We start from the raw sequence: 16,831 nt of genomic DNA, 5'->3' as shown, positions 1-16,831 counted from the left end.
TTTCATTGGTCCTGAATAGTTACATCAGACTAAAAGCATCTTCAAAAAAGTCATCACAGAGAATTGTATTTAGTATAGACACTATTTTAAAGTTTACAAAAGACAATCATAAGTATTCTCAATGTTCTATAATTTCTCTTTAGAAGAAAAATCCTATATAATAAAACTCTAATATGCAAATCAACTGAATGGTGGAATGACCCGCAAGACAACCTGTCGCTGTGACATGCATGCACTGACCACCAGGGGGCAGACGCTCAATGCAGGAGCTGCCCCCTGGTGGTCAGTGCTCTCCCACAGGGGGGGGGTGGGGGAGCGCAGCTCAGCCAGAAGCAGGCTCACGGGTGGTGAGTGCAGTGGCAGTGGCAGGAGCCTCTCCTGCCTTCGCTGTAGGCGGGTGGTAAGGAGCGGTGGATCCTGGACTGTGAGAGCCCCAGACTGAGAGGGATCGGTCCTTAGCCGGCAGGTGGACGTCCCCCAAGGGGTCCCAGACTGCGAGAGGGTGCAGGCTGAGCTGAGGGACCCCCTCCCCAGTGCATGAATTTCGTGCACAAGGCCTCTAGTATAGTGATGGCGAACCTATGACACGCGTGTCAACACTGACACGTGTAGCCATTTCTGATGACACGCGGCTGCTGAGGCGGCCGCATGCTGAGGATGAAACTTCTGCTGCTCCTGAGGATGAAACATTTGCGACTAGAGTCTTGGAGCTAACTCCAAGACTCTAGTCGCAAATGTTTCATCCTCCCCTATCAGACACTCTGTGCGGGAGGTCTGTAGGCCAAAACAACAGAAGTCCGGCACAGAGCGTCTAGTTCTGGGACTTCCGGTTAAGCCGGGATCTTGGCCCTCACTTCCGCTAACAGAGCAGGGAGCAGCGGAACGCAGCGGGGGACGCATCTCTGGGGGCCCTGCCATTACCAGTAACCAAATAACAGTTAACCACAGCAACCATTATCTACTGTTCTGGGGTGTCATGGATTTCTAATCCATCATTACTGAGATAAGTGAGGGGGAGGCTGGGAGAGGTGAGGGTTTGTGCGGCAGCCATTTTAACTCACATAAGGAACACCATCTTGCTCCATAGTGCAGACTCCATTTCACCACTATTACTGTTGTGCATCCTTATTAACCCCTATTTCTGCTTATTAACCCTGCCCTTTCCTAAAAGACAGTTATATGCACCATTTTGTGGTTAGTTAGGCTAGTTAACCCCTAATTGCCTGCAGGCCTAACAAGCTATCTATAATTCTATCTTCTGTCACTGCCCCCATGATGGAGAACCCAAAAAATAAAAAACTAAGGTTAAGTAAAGGAAGTGGTAGTAGCAGTGGCCGACCCTTTCAAGAGACATGGACCGAGATGTATGGCTTTATAGAAAAAAATGGCAGATCATTTTGCGTTCTATGTACTGAAACGGTAATAAGCAGAACGTGGAATATAAATAGACATTTTGAAACTAATCATTCCCAGCTCTTGGAAAAAAGTGAGGATGAAAGGAAGGAATACATTTCCAGGCAGCTACACCTTTATAAGAGCCAATCTAATTCCATCCTTAAATTTATGAAAGGCTCTACAAATTTAACATCTGCAAGTTTGAGCATTGCTCACTCTATAGCTCAGCATGGAAAAGCGCTCAGTGAGGGAGAATTTATTAAAGAAACTCTCCTAAGATGTGCACCAGTTCTATTTCAAGATATGCAGAATAAAGATGCAATTATTAAGAGAATATCTGAGTTACCACTCAGTAGAAATATCATAAAAGACCGAATAATGAGACTGAACACAAACGTACATCAGTTAAAGAGAGACATAAGGAAGTATAAATATTTTTTGATCTCTCTTGATGAAACTACTGATGTCACATCACATGCTCAGTTGGCCATTATTGGTCAATATTCTGATGGTCTCACAATGAGAGAAGAGTTGATAAAGTTAGTATCAGTGTCAACAAGTAAATCAGGAAGCGAAATATGTAAGGTTGTTATACAAACATTTCGTGACCTAAGCATTGATATCTCTAAAGTTGTGTCAGTGACGACAGATGGGGCACCAAATATGGTGGGGAAAAAAGTCCAATTTGTCAAATTGTTTACAGAAGCTATTGGACATCCGATTGTGCCTTTTCATTGTATTATCCATCAGGAGGCTTTATGTGCCAAGGGAGGATTCACCGACTTAAATGACTTAATGTCAGTTGTTACAAAAATAGTTAATTTAATAGCTGCTCGCCCCCTTCATAAGCGAGAATTTTCGGCACTTTTACTGGAGGTTGATTCCACCTACGGTGGACTGCTGATGTACAATAATGTAAGATGGCTGAGCCGAGGCAAAGTTCTTGAGCGCTTTGTAGAGTACTTTGAAGAAATTAGGGTATTTCTTGATGATAAGGATCTGGGAAACTTTCCTCAGCTTAATGATGATAAGTGGGTCAACACCCTGATGTTTTTTACAGATCTCTCTGTTCATATTAATGAACTGAACTTAAAGTTACAAGGTTTTGGCAAAAGTATTGACGTTATGTTTGGATACATAAAAGCTTTTGAAAGTAAAGTTAAAATTTTCAAGCGAGATGTAGAAACTAAAACTTATAAGTATTTTCCTCGAGTAACAAAGTATTTTGAGAAGGCCAGTGCAGCTGTACAAAATGAAATGGAACTCTTGCATATGAAGTACCAGCATGTTTTAGACTTGTTACTTGACCAGTTTAGTGATAGATTTAGTCAATTTAGAAGTCTAGAACAGACCATGAAAATAATTAAGTATCCTGATGTAGTAGTCTACAGTAGTTTGGAATTAAATGGTTTCCAATGGATGCAAATTGATGATTTGGAGATGCAACTTGCAGAATTTCAAGACAGTATCTGGGCTCAGGTGTTTGTCGACTTGAGGTCAAAGCTTGAGAATCTGGAAAGGTGACGCTTGGAGAATCAAGAGGAGTGCCACTACGAACAGGAAATTTGGAGTGCCTGGAACCAACTACCAGACACTTCTAGCACCCTGAAAAATATAGCAATGGCTTTACTCACAATTTTTCCCTCTACATACTTTTGTGAGGCCTTATTCTCAGCGTTAAATAATATCAAAACCAACCAAAGAAACAGATTGACAGATGAAGTTAGTAGCGCTTGCTTGGGCCTGAAGTGTACAAAATACCAACCTTCAATTGAAGATTTAGCCAATGAAATTCAGCAACAAAAAAGTCACTAATAGGCAGGTTAAAGAATTCCCCCTCCCCCTCACTTATCTTAGTTCACGGCACCCCACACAAGCTAAATAATATCAAGACCAACAAAAGAAACCGACTGACGGATGAACAAAGAAGTCACTAAGCAGGTAAGTTAAATATTTAGTTTTTGGTTTATTAAATACAATTATATATAACAATTATACATTTATGTTATTTAAACTATAAATATCGCAAAATAATGTTTTTTCCTCAAAGTGACACACTACCCGAGTTATGCTCGTTTTTTTTGGCGAAGTTTGACACACCAAGCTCAAAAGGTTGCCCATCACTGCTCTAGTATTATCAATAAAAAGAAAAAGAACAGCAGCAGCTGTCATTTATGGAGTATTTTCTATGTGTCCAGCACTCTGCTAAGTACTTTACATGCATTGCCTTGCTTAATCTCACAACCATCTGACAGGTAAGTGATATTAACATTCTTACTTTAAAGATGAGGAAATTGAGACGCAGTGAAATTAAGGAGCAAGTTCAAGACCACGTAACTAATAAGTAATAGAGTCAGAATTTGAACTGAGGTTTGTCTGATTTCAATATACCCTGCCACTTCTTGTGGGGTCCTCTGTTCTCCTGGCACACCTGTTTCCTAGGGATACAGGTGAATCCAGCACATTCCATGCATGAAGACATTAGACACGTCCCTACCTGCACGGTTGGCCATTGGAAGCTGGGTTCCGTTTGGACTGAGCACTTTTCCTCAACCATCACTACCTTTGCCAACCGTGTGCTGGCCTGGCCAGAGGCTCTGATGCTCAGGCCTGCCTGGAGCTGCCAGGTCAGCACTAGTGATAAAACGAGGGTTTGCCAGCTCTGGCCCCTGAGGACCCTGGGTTCTTACACAGTCTTCTCCTAACAGGTATTCGTAGGTGTCCGCTGGGTGTCTTGCAGGTGCTCACAAATATGGCCAGCAGGCCCCTGTGGCCTAAGCCGCTTCTCTTCCCCTTTCCTGCTCCGCTCCACTCTTTCTGGGCCTCCTCTACGTGTGAGGTCCTTCCTGCTCTCTTTGGGCTACGCTCCATCTTCATCTCTGGTTTGCTGGCGTCCTGTAAGGAACTGACGCTGCTGTGTTTTGGGGAGTTCTCAATGGGCCAAAGGAAGTGGGGGTTAGGGTTGTCCCCACAGAGTGTAATAGTCTGGATAGGAATTTTCTGGGTAAGCCTTATTACAGTGTAGCTTGCATATAGAAAAGCATATCATAGTGCTCAGCCTCATAAATGTTTTATAAAATGAAGCCACCGGTAACCAGAACTGAGATCAGGAAGCAGAACATCCCCAGCACCACAGGCCTCCCTGGCGCACCCTTCCAGGTGGCAAGTGACCCATTCCCCAGGGACCACTGTCCTGATTGCAATACATAGATTCATCGTGCCTGGTTTTCAGTTTGATATAAAAAGGGTCCACAGAGTATAGACTTTTAAAAGTTGGTTTCTTTTGCTCAATGCTATTCTTGTGAGATATATGTATATTAATAAGTATACTTGTAGTTTATCATTCTATTTTTGTATATCATTGTATGAATATAATACAATTTTGTTATATATTCTACTACATTTGGATAGTTTCCAATGAATGTGCTGCTCTGATGCTCATGATGGTGAACATATTTGTGAAAATGCATGCATTTCCTTTGAAGAGATACATTTTGGTGTGTGTGTGAATGAGCGGAATTGCTGGGTCATAGGCTATGCATATGCTCAGCATCTAAAGGGATTCTAAAGGGATTGCAGCAATTGCACTCCCCTCAGTGGTATAGAAAAATTTGTATAGTATTAAGGACTTTTGTTTTTGATCAGCGGGCCCCCAAATACCTAAATTCTGTCCCAGACCAAGCTGACTCTTTCCATCAGCCTCTTGAGTGTATCAGTTAGAGTTTGTGGTTGCAAGCAACAGAAATCAACTCATACAGGAGATACTCACAGAAGGATGAAAGGTAATTCTCCAAAAAAGAGTCTGGATGTTGTCAAATGTGAAATGGATTCTGGACCGAAGGATAAGACTTGGAAATGGGCTGGCAGCACGAATGACAGCAGCCGTCTCCAGGCAGGAACTGTGCTGCATGCTCTTGTACATCGAGTGTCCTCACTTTTTTTTAATCCTCACCCAAGGATATTTTTCCATTGATTTTTTAGAGTAGAAGGGAGGGAGGGGGAGAGAGAGAGAAATTTCGATGTGAGAAAGACACGTCATTTGGTTGCCTCCCAAACCTGCCCCACCTAGGGCCAGAGACCTGTGACCCGGGTAGTGCCTTTGACCGGGAATCGAACCCGAGACCCTTTGGTGCATGGGCTGACACTCAACTACTTAGCTACACCGGTCAGTGTGCAAAGTCACACTCTTGGGGGCTTGGACCCCCAACTGCCACACAGACAGCTCAGCAGCTCCGCAGGGCCACCCGAACACCTTCTTTTTATGAAGGGCGCGTCAGCTCCCTCGGAGGCCGTCAGACAGGGCCACTGACCCGATGCTTAAAACAACAGATGTGCTCTTCGTGGGCCTAGAGGTGGCGTCTGAAATGGGGTGTCCGCAGGCCACACTCCGCGGAGGGCTGGGGAGGAACCTTATCTGCTGCTGTGCCTCCCGCTAGCTCACAGAGGGCGGGTACCCTGGGCTGTGGACACGCTCTCCATCCGGTCTCCACGCGGGGACCTCTGAACCTCTCCTCTGCGTGTACGAATGCCAGGCACTGCGTTCTGGGCCACCCCAGCCCCGCGCGACCTCCCGTGACTGATCACATCTGCAAAGACTCTATTTACAGATAAGATCACATTTTGAGGTTCTAGGTGGACACAAAGTTTTTTGGGGGGACACTATTCAACCCACTAAAACTGGTTAGATTTCAAACCAGAGCAACTGGTAAGCTCTGCCCCCTTTCATCCGCCCCCACCCCGCACACACTGCTTGCTGGTACCCAAGTCTGATGTATATCGTTTGCATTCTGGCTCATGGGAGGAAAGGAAGATGGGAATTACAACCATGTCCTTGATAGAGCCAAACTAAATTGATCCCATGAAGTCCTTTTTTGTTACTTTTGTCCTGTACCCGCCGTGCTGCCCCTCCCTGTAAGCCGCGAGAATGTTACAGTTGCACATACCTGCCAATAGGAATGTAGAGAAGTGGACACAGTCCACTTTAGGCAAACTGCCCAGTGCCCCTGTGTAACTCGACCCCTCATCCTGCCCCCTGACCAATCGACGGGGCCACAAACGCTCCTCCTGCCCACTGCTTTGGACCCCCTTTAAAGCCTTTGTGCTCCCAAGAAAAGCTCTCTCTCTGTGATTGCTGGGGACGAGGGACGAGGGCTTGTGCTAGCACGAATAAAGGTTCTCTTGCATTTACAGCGGGCCTGGGCTCCTTCCTGGTGGGTTTTTGGGGATTCTGAACACTGGGCATAACATTTGGGGGCCCGCCTGGGATCCCCAAGCCCCCCGAGGGACCCCAAACCCGGAGAACCTGACTGGCCACGGTAGGTGTCCGTTTGTCTTTTGTCTCTTGTGTGAGCTCGAATCTGAATTTCTGGCAGTGCCCGAAGTAGTCTAGGCGGACGCGCTGGAGGACCACGGGGGGGGTGGGGGGGGGGCGGGAGGAGGAATCGGGAGACGTTCCGATTCTCCTTCAGGAGGGACGTGTATTCCCCTCAGGAGGGACGTGTATTCCCCTCGAGCCTCTGGGACGAGGTGGGTCGCTCCCGCCGGTCGGCGTAAGGCCGTTGTCTGCACTTTCGGTTTTGTTCCAACGGACTCGCGTTGGAAGGCTTGTCTTAAGGATCCTCTGTTTGTTTGTGTTGATTTGTTTTTGTTTTGTTTTGTGGACTCTCTTGACGGACGCTATGGGACAGACTCAAACCACTCCTTTAAGCATTATGATTGATCATTTCAAGGAGGTTAAGGGAAGAGCTAGCAACCTCAGTGTGGAGGTCCGGAAGGGCCGGCGGCAAACTTTTTGTTCTAGGGAGTGGCCGACTTTTAGTGTCGGGTGGCTGCCGGAGGGGACCTTCGACCTCCCCACCATCCACCGGGTAAGGGACATCGTCTCTCAGCCCAAGAAGGGACATCCCAATCAACTTCCTTACATTATTACTTGGCAGGGCCTCGTGGAAGATCCGCCCTCCTGGCGTAAGCCCTTTCTGTCCCCACGCCCCCCACCCCCACCCCCAGAGCCAAAACCCATACTTGCCTTACAGGAAACGGAGAAGGTAAAGGAGAAGAAGGACCTCACCCCGCCTTCAGCACCCCTCTACCCCGTCTTGCAGGGGGGGACTGAAGAGGAATTAATCTTTCCTCCACCGTACCAGCCCCCTAGGAGCTCACAATGGGGCGTTCCTCCACCGCCGGGAGAGGCAGACGGAGTTCCAGCGGCGGAGAGGGGAGGGGTTCTGGTTCCTGTGGGGAGCCCGCCCCTCACCAGACAGAGGGCTCAGAGGGAATTGTTCATTCTGGCCGCCGACTCCACGGTAAAGGCTCTGCCTTTACGAGCGGCAGGGCCCCCAGATGCGGAGGGAAATCAGCCCTTTCACTATTGGCCCTTAGCCACTAGTGACCTGTACAACTGGAAGGCTCAGAACCCTAAGTTCTCCAAGAAGCCGGCAGGGCTTATTGACTTGTTAGACTCTGTCCTTTTCACCCATCAGCCGATTTGGGATGACTGTCAGCAGCTTTTGCAGGTTCTATTCACCACCGAGGAGAGGGAGAGGATCCTCAATGAAGCCCGGAAATTAGTTCCGGGCGTGGATGGAAATCCCACCACCAACACAGCCCTAATAGATGCTTCCTTTCCCCTGACTAGGCCTGAAGGGGATTTCAACACGGCAGAAGGTAAGGAGAGGCTCCGGGTCTACCGCCAGACTCTAATGGGGGTCTCCGCATGGCTGCTAGGAAGCCGACTCATCTGGCCAAGGTAGGGAATGTTCAACAGGAAAGAGATGAGTCTCCAGCAGCCTTCCTAGAGCGAGTCATGGAGGCATTCCGTACCTATACCCCCATGGACCCAGAGGCTCCCAATAACAGGGCGGCTGTGGTCATGGCCTTTGTAAACCAATTGGCCACAGATATTAGAAGGAAACTGCAGAAGGTAGATAGGCTAGGGGAGAAGAGTTTAAAGGACCTGCTGGAAGTAGCCGAGAAGGTGTACAATAACAGAGAGCCCCCGGAAGAAAGGCAGGCTGGCGTTGTGGCGGCTGCTAGCAGCAAACAAACCCAAGACCTAGCTAAGATCCTGCTCGCCACCACCGCGGACTCTCCCGAGGAACGGAACCGCCGTCTCCGCGGACTCGCCTGCAGCCAGGAAGACAGTAAGGGGACCGCCCGGGGCGGGAGGCGGAAGCTGCAGAAAGATCAGTGTGCTTACTGTAGGGAGATTGGGCACGGGAAACAAGAGTGTCCGAAAAGGGCCAGCAAAAAGGGAGGCGAAGCGGATCGAGTGAAGGTCCTGGAGCTAGATGAACTGAGTGATTAGGGGAGTCGGGGTTCGGACCCCCTCCCCGAGCCCAGGGTAACTCTTAGAGTGGAGGGGACCCCCATTGACTTCCTTGTCGACACTGGAGCGCAACACTCGGTCCTCCGTATGCCTCAAGGAAAATTAGCCAATAAGAAGTCTTGGGTGCAAGGGGCAACTGGTATGAGCCAGTATTCATGGACTACCCGAACGGTGGATTTAGGGCCGGGCCGGGTATCCCACTCTTTTATGGTAATTCCAGAATGCCCCTACCCCCTGTTAGGACGAGACTTGCTCACTAAGATTGGAGCTCAGATAACTTTCAGACAAGGGGGGCCCCAGGTTACTGATGGCGAGGGCCACTCCATTCAGGTCCTGACCATGAGGCTAGAGGATGAGTACCAGCTTCACCAAAAAGCCTCTCCAGTAGAGGACAGCATGGACGAATGGCTGCAGGAGTTCCCCATGGCTTGGGCGGAGACAGGGGGAGTGGGGCTCGCCGCCCACAGGGCCCCAGTCCTGGGAGAGTTAAAACCAGGGGAAGGCCCGGTGAGAGTCAAACAGTACCCCATGCCTCAGGAGGCCCGGAAGGGAATTCAGCCACACGTTTGGAGACTGAGGGGCCTAGGGGTGCTGGTCCCCTGCCAGTCTGCCTGGAACACCCCCCTCCTGCCAGTCAAGAAGCCTCACACGAATGACTACCAGCCAGTACAGGACCTCCAGGAAGTAAATAAAAGAGTTATGGACATACATCCAATGGTCCCCAACCCATACTCTCTCCTAAGCTCTCTGGCGCCCTCCCGTGTCTGGTATACTGTGTTAGATTTGAAGGATGCCTTTTTCAGTTTGCCGCTGGCACCCCGCAGTCAACCCCTGTTCGCCTTCGAGTGGCATGACCTGGAAGAGGGCTACAGCGGACAACTGACGTGGACCCGGCTGCCTCAGGGGTTCAAGAACTCGCCCACCATCTTCGACGAGGCCTTGCACGAGGACCTGGGTGAGTACCGGAGAACACACCCCAACCTCACTCTCCTTCAGTATGTGAACGATATCCTGATTGCAGCAGACACGGCTGAAGACTGCAAGCAGGGGACAAGGGACCTGCTGGCCTCCCTGGGGGCCCTTGGGTACCGGGCTTCTGCGAAGAAGGCCCAGATATGCAGAGAAAGGGTGAGTTACCTGGGATACATCCTGGAGGGTGGACAGCAGCGGCTGTCAGATGCCAGAAAAGAGACTGTTTTGAAAATCCCAACCCCCACCTCCCGAAGGGAAGTAAGGGAATTCCTAGGGTCGGCTGGCTACTGCTGCCTCTGGATACCGGGTTTCGCAGAGATTGCCAGGCCTCTATATGAGGCAACCAAGGAGGGAAAGGCATTTGAATGGACTGAGAGAGAGGAGACAGCCTTTAAGCAGTTCAAGAAAGCCCTCCTAAGCGCTCCGGCCCTGGGCCTGCCAGACATCGAAGCCCTTCCATCTCTTCGTAGATGAACACAAAGGAATAGCGAAAGGGGTCCTGACTCAAACCATAGGCCCCTGGAGCCGCCCGGTGGCTTATTTGTCCAAAAAGTTAGACCCTGTAGCTGCCGGCTGGCCACCGTGCCTAAGGATTATTGCGGCAACGGCGCTTTTAGTCAAAGACGCTGACAAGCTGACTCTGGGGCAGGAAGTCTGGATCACCACCCCACATGCCATTGAGGGAGTCCTGAGGCAGCCTCCTGACAGATGGAGAGCAACGCATGTATAACCCACTACCAGAGTCTCCTTCTCAGCCCTCCCAGAGCACGGTTTCTTCCCAGTGCGGCCCTCAACCCTGCCACCTTGCTGCCTGACCCCGACCTAGATGCCCCCCTACATGACTGTGCAGGAATCCTAGAGCAAGTGCATGGGCTCCGGAAGGACCTGACCGACCAGCCCCTTCCTGATGCAGACGTCACCTGGTTCACGGACGGAAGCAGCTTCGTACAGGACGGAAGCAGGTATGCGGGTGCAGCTGTAGTCACTGAAACGGACACTGTATGGGCAGAGGCCCTGCCCTCTGGGACGTCAGCCCAGAGAGCAGAGCTTGTGGCCCTCACCAAGGCCCTGACACTGGGAGTTGGAAGGCGGCTCAACATCTACACAGACAGCCGTTATGTGTTCGCCACCGCTCATGTTCATGGGACAATCTACCAAGAGAGAGGGTTACTGACAGCAGAGGGGCGGACTATGAAGAATAAACAGGAGATACTCGACTTGCTCTCAGCCTTATGGCTCCCCGCCAAATTGGCCATCATACACTGCCAAGGGCACCAGAAGGCTGACGACCCAGGGGCAAGAGGAAACCGCAGGGCCGAGCAGACAGCCAAGGCGGTAGCCCTTTCTCCGATCCCCACCATGGCCCTACAGCTCCCAGACCCAGGGGACCAAGTACTGCCAGTTCAGCCAGGATATTCCCTGGAGGAGTTACAGCGCATTAGGAAGCTTCCCCAAGCACAGGAGGAGAAGGAGTGGTGGTATACACCACAAGGGGAGCTCATACTGCCAGACCAGCTTGGAGTCTCCATGATAAATCACATGCACCGGTCCACTCACCTGGGGACACGCAAATTAAAGGACTTAATCCGACACGCCAGAATTAAGATCCACCAGCAGGACATTAAAATAGAGTAGGTTGTATCTGCCTGCAAGACCTGTCAACTCACAAATGCGAGAACCAGGCCGAGTGAAAAAGGAACCAGGCTCAGAGGAACCAAGCCTGGAGCACAACGGGAGGTCGACTTCACTGAGGTTAAACCAGGAAAGTATGGCTATAAATATCTTTTAGTATTTGTAGACACCTTCTCCGGACGGGTAGAAGCATACCCAACTAAGCATGAAACAGCTCAGACGGTGGCTAAGAAGCTGCTGGAAGACATCTTGCCCAGAGGGCTCCAGAGGGCGCACGAGGACATTTGGCCACGCCTCCGGGCCATCTATGAGGCTGGCCCAACCCCGACGCCTCATCAGTACAGACCGGGAGACTGGGTGTTCGTCAAGAGACACCGCCGGGAGACCCTTGAGCCACGTTGGAAGGGCCCCTACGTCGTCGTGCTGACTACACCCACCGCTCTCAAGGTAGACGGCGTCGCGACCTGGGTCCATCACACCCACGTCCGCCCAGCTGACCCCTCTGCAGTCCAGGAGAACTACATCACGCGATGGAGCATCGATCAGGACCAGCGCAACCCGCTCAAGCTCAAGCTACGGCGCACTCGACCTGCCTGATGCTGGTAACCTTGCTCGCAGTCACTCCTGCCACCGGGAGCCCACACACTCCCCATAAAGTTACCTGGCAAATTATAAACACCAAATCAGGGGCAGTTCTCAATCAGACTTCTCAAATCCATCCCAAAGACACTTGGTTCCCTGAACTGCGGGCGGACCTCCTGACTCTCTTTCCCAGAAAAATCTACCCCGAGCCATTCTGCAGACCTGCTGGGATAGGCCAAGGGATTGGGGACTCAAAACCATTAAGGACCACCTATTTCTACGTTTGCCCTGAGCCCTCGTGAACTCAGTCCTGGGGGAAGAACCCCTGCGGAGGCGCTGGGGACTATTTCTGTCTTCCTGGTCATGCGTCTCAACTGGACACGTTGGTGGGAGGCCCCGAGAAGGGGTGACCTAATCTCCGTTGGACGCCGTCTGCCCCACCTTGTCCCCGTGTTGGCCGGGCTTACTGCAGCCCCGTGAGCGTCTCCTTCACGGAGGAGGGAAAAGGCTACCGGATGGGACACCGGAAAGACTTGGGGACTCCGACTTTACCAGTGCAGAGAATGTGGAACGGTGTCCGCTACTGACCCTGGAATGTTGTTCACCCTCCGGGTCCAGAACACTCCCCTCCACCATCACACCCCTGTGGGAGTAGGGCCCAACCAAATACTGGCTCCCCGGCCTCCTCGGCCTACCACACCCCGAGTGTCCACACCCCGATCTCAGCCCTTTACCCCACTTACACCTGCCACGGGGAACCTGACCTTGGGTTATACCTCACCATCTAAGGCAGACCCCCTTTGGGGCATAATCATAGGGGCGTATTATATTCTAAACGCCTCTAGGCCCGACCTAACCGAGTCTTGCTGGCTCTGTCTAGACGCCAAACCACCGTACTATGAGGGCCTCTCAATTAAGGGCAATTACACGGCAGCCTTGACTGCCAACTCCTGCAGGTGGCAGCAAACTGCTGCAAGGCTGACCCTGCAGGCGGTGACAGGGCAGGGAACTTGTATAGGCAACATCCCCTCTGAACAGACACATCTCTGTAACAAAACTCTGGCTACCCCTAGGGTGGCAGCATATCTCTTGCCCCCTGAGAATGCATGGTGGGCCTGTTCCAGTGGCCTCGCTCCTTGCGTCCACTCCTTAGTCCTTAATTCCCGAAAAGAGGGTTTCTGAGTACTTGTGAAGTTAATATACCACTCGGGAGAAGAAGTACTTAACAGAATAGACACCATTAACCCCCGAAGTAAAAGGGAGCCTATTGCTGCCCTAACTGTGGCAGCTCTCTTGGGACTAGGACTAGCGGGAACCGGAACTGGAATATCCTCGCTTGTCATACAAGACAAGAACTATGGAACCCTAAGAGCAGCTATTGACTTAGACATAGAAAGAATTGAAAAATCCATCACCCATTTGCAAGAATCCCTCACTTCCTTATCTGAAGTAGTGCTCCAAAACAGGAGAGGATTAGACTTACTATTCATGCAGCAGGGGGTTATGTGCAGCCTTAGGGGAGGAATGTTGTTTTTATGTTGACCATTCAGGAGTTGTTAAAGAATCCATGGCCCTTATAAGGGAAGGACTGCAGAAGCGAAAGCTGGAGAGAGAGCAATCTCAGTCTTGGTATGAATCCTTGTTTAACCGGTCCCCATGGTTAACCACTCTTGTCTCCGCCCTTACAGGACCCCTTGTAATCCTCCTAATGCTGTTAACTTTCGGTCCTTGCATAATTAACAGACTAGTCCAATTTGTCAAGGAACGAGTAGGGGTCATGCAGATGATGGTGCTACACACTCGGTATAAGCCTCTACCAACGGAAGAAGAGATGGGGGTGCCAACTGACCCATGATTGGGCCTGTAAGTCTCATGACAAGGGGAGAATGAGAGAGCCAAACTAAATTGATTCCATGAAGTCCTTTTTTGTTACTTTTGTTCTGTACCCGCCGTGCTGCCCTTCCCTGTAAGCCGCGAGAACGTTACAGTTGCACATACCTGCCAATAGGAATGTAGAGAAGTGGACACAGTCCACTTTAGGCAAACTGCCCAGTGCCCCGTGTAACTCGACCCCTCATCCTGCCCCCTGACCAATCGACGGGGGCCACAAACTCTCCCCCTGCCCACTGCTTTGGACCCCCTATAAAGCCTTTGTGCTCCCAAGAAAAGCTCTCTCTCTGTGATTGCTGGGGACGAGGGACGAGGGCTTGTGCTAGCACGAATAAAGGTTCTCTTGCATTTACAGCGGGCCTGGGCTCCTTCCTGGTGGGTTTTTGGGGATTCTGAACACTGGGCATAACATCCTGACCTTTTGATTAATAATAACCCCACTCTACTGCACACGGCTCATTCACATCCTGCAGCCAACTCCGGGGTTGAGAGCCAGAGCCGCAGCCGCCTGCCCAGGCGTAACCCAGCTCGGTCCCTGAACGGCGAGCTGCGACCCCTGGGCGCCAGCCGCCTTCCGCTGTATAAAATGCAGCTGGTGAGAAAGGACTGCTCTGCGGTTGTAGCAGGAACAGCTACATGAGAAACTGGAGCTCAAGTCTTAGCAACGTGCCAACATACGTACTCACTAACTGTCATTATTAATTTGCATCTTCCTGAGGGGTGGGGTGAAAAAGGAGGCTTAGAAATGATTCTCCCTCAGAAAGTCTTAGAGAGTTTTACTGAAACCGTGTCTTCTCGGGCTCCCCCCCCCCCCCCCGGCCCCCAGTCCTAGCCCCTCCTCCCTCCGGTCCTAGTGCCCACCCACCACGGACACCATGTGAGCGTGACACCTGAGCACATGCCCGTGTCTGGGCACCTTCCTCCCAATCCAGCTTCGCCCAGCCCAGCCCGGGCTTGCAGCTCAGCGTCCTGTGGGTGGGTCCTCCCCCAGGGCTCCCTGAGCCCTCCTGCAGGGACTCCAGAGGCCCGTCCATCAGTTTACCAGTCAGGCTGGGCTCCCATCGTCACGCGGTGCCCGCTGAGCACGGCACAGAGCTCGGCTATCCTTCGCTGGGACCCGCGTGACTGGGGTACCTGGCGTTGGAGCAGGTCCCAGGGGCCGAAGGTCAGGCCAGGAGGGGCCTCCAATGGGCTGGGGTTCCCTGTCTGAAGGCTCCAGCACTCTGGCCTCAGCTGGTGCATGGCAAATAAGATTGGCTTTGCCAGGATGGTGGGAGGCTGGTCAGGAGCCAATCACTATTGATGCTTCTTGTGGGGGCTGAGGCTAAGACAAAAGGCTGCTTTTTGCTTAGCTGTGAGGGCGTTAGGGGCCGGGCGGCCGGAGGAGAGGGTCCCTTGCAGCTTTGTGGCGTGTGCGCTGAAGGATGGCGTGAGAAACTGGCCTGGGTGCATTGCAGGGCCTTTTGTTTTTTAGTTTACAAAACAATTCTTCAGCCCTAACCGGTTTGGCTCAGTGGATAGAGCGTCGGCCTGCGGACTCAAGGGTCCCAGGTTCGATTCGGGTCAAGGGCGTGTACCTTGGCTGCGGGCACCCAGAGTGGGGTCTAAAAGGAGAGGGCCCAGGGCCCAGGTGGGCACATCCCCGTGGGCCCATGGACTCTGGGAGGCAGGAGGCCAGAGCAGGCTGGGGGCCCTAAGGCAGGGCTGGGAAGAGGCTCACAGGACAGGCGTCTGCTCAGGCGGGGTTGGGGAGGAAAAGGGGTGGAGGGGGTGGACGGGGGGGGGGGGAAGGGGGGCGGGTGGGGGGCAACCTGCCGAGGGGCTGAGAGCACAGGCAGTGGCCACGCCTTCACTGTGGCTTCTCCGGGACGGGAGAGCTCTGTGAGGGCGCGGCTCCTCCACAGCCCGCCAGCTTTCTGCTGTTTCCTGACCCTCGGCTCCTCGGCAGGCCCGTGGGCGCTGTGTCCTCCCGCAGAGCAGCCCGCGGCTCACCAGCTCTCCCTGAAACGCCGTCCAGCCTGCACGGCCTCCTCTTGCCGACATCCGCCTTCTCTTGGACGTCCAGCTATTTTAGCAGCCACGGTGTCCCTGCATTTTCACTGCGAAGTTGACTTCTATGTCCAGGCTCGGAAGCGGAGTGTGTTGCTCTAACTATAAGGCTCATAAGTCAGCCTCACTTAAAGGCCTGTTTTCCAGCCCCGGCCAGCGGCTCGGTTGGTGTAGTGTCATCCTGTGCACCAGAAGGTTGCAGGTTCGATCCTCGGTCAGGGTGGGTATGGGAGACAACCAATCGATGTCTCTCTCTCTCTCCCTACCTCTCTCAAATCAATAAAAAAAGTCCTCAGGTGAGGATTAAAAAGAAAGAAATTGCCACTCACCACGGACAGCTTCACCTTCTCCTCAGGGATGCTAACAGTTGAAATGTACTGGGCATTTATGTAATTCAAGCACTATGCTCAGCTATATATATACTCATCTAATCTTCTCAACTCCCAATTATTTTAAAAAATATGCATTTTCCAAACTCCCCAAGTGAAGGCGGAGGGTTGGGCTAGCCGGAGCTGTGCTCTCGCAGTGTAGGTGCAGACCCAGGTCTGGACTGCTGTGCTCCAGACGTTCACACGGGCCTGGGTTTCTTTCCTGTCTGCAGACACTTGGAAGGGTGTTTTACCTGCCAGCGGACCCGCAGGCACTCTGCGCTCCTCAGGAAACGCACTTCACGCGGCCCCAGGTCCTCGGAGGAGCAAGACCCACAGGGCGGAAAGAGGAACGTGTGGCTTTCGGTCCGGTCTGATTTGCCGCCACGCCCAGCGCCACGCTGCGGTTTGAGCTCCTCCTGGGGAAAGCTGGGTGGGAACTAGGCCAGGCACGGGCGGGGCTGAGGGGACCTGCGAACTGCTGATCAATGACTGTTACTGCAGGAAAGGAGGCCGAACTGCTGATCAATGACTGTTACTGCAGGAAAGGAGGCCGTTCTAGAGGAAATAGGAGCCAGGAGCCCTTCATCCCACAGGCAGCTTCCCCCGGGCCTGCCTC

The 16,831-nt window shown here is 51.9% G+C and overlaps 1 protein-coding gene across 1 annotated transcript in view; it reads left to right on the top strand.

Moving 5' to 3' along the window:
- Positions 1 to 1,264, top strand: part of SHQ1 (SHQ1, H/ACA ribonucleoprotein assembly factor) — a 318,538-nt gene extending 317,274 nt beyond the window's left edge. Inside the window, exon 12 of the mRNA XM_079795697.1 lies at positions 1,029 to 1,264. The gene's annotated coding sequence lies outside the window, so the exon portion shown is untranslated. The remainder of the gene's footprint in view (positions 1 to 1,028) is intronic.
- Positions 1,265 to 16,831: the final 15,567 nt, after the last annotated feature.

The sequence above is a fragment of the Cnephaeus nilssonii genome (genome assembly GCF_951640355.1).
Source record: "Cnephaeus nilssonii genome assembly, chromosome: 17".
NCBI lineage: Eukaryota > Metazoa > Chordata > Mammalia > Chiroptera > Vespertilionidae > Cnephaeus > Cnephaeus nilssonii.
This window is presented reverse-complemented; position numbering and strand designations above follow the sequence as displayed.